Here is a 537-nt window from a genome sequence, read left to right as displayed (position 1 = left end):
AGAAGATCCTAAAAAATTCAAAAACTCTCAATTTACACCCCTGAACTTTCAATTTCAATCAATTTACCCCATCTGTTAGTTTTAACCGTTAACTTCTAGTATAAATGCCTAAAAAGACCAAATTACCTTTCGATTTTCGTTTTTTTTTTTTTTTTTTTTTTTTTAACAAAAAAGAAGAAAAAAAAAATGGAAATTAAGGATAAATTTGCAATTTTATAAAAAGTCAAGAGTATAAACGTCATTTTATCACTTTTAACGTTTAAAATCTGATGAAGGGGGTAAATTGATTGACATTGAAAGTTCAAGGGTGTAAATTGAAAGTCTTTTTTTTAAAAAAAAAAATTTAGGGGCTTTTTTAAACGTGCGGTAGTTCATGGGTCTAAAGTGAAGTTTCAGAGCACAAGAGGCGCGCCGCACAGCAGGCCCCCCCCCCTCTCTTCCCTAATTTGTTTCCCCCTCTCTTCCATGATCCTTCTCCCCTCCCTTCCTCCTCTCTTCCTCCTCTCTTCCCCGATCTATCTTTCTTTTTTGTTTGTT

Source organism: Corylus avellana, chromosome ca8, assembly GCF_901000735.1.
Source record: "Corylus avellana chromosome ca8, CavTom2PMs-1.0".
NCBI lineage: Eukaryota > Viridiplantae > Streptophyta > Magnoliopsida > Fagales > Betulaceae > Corylus > Corylus avellana.
The sequence above is the reverse complement of the archived record's forward strand: the minus strand, read 5'-3'. Positions refer to the sequence as shown.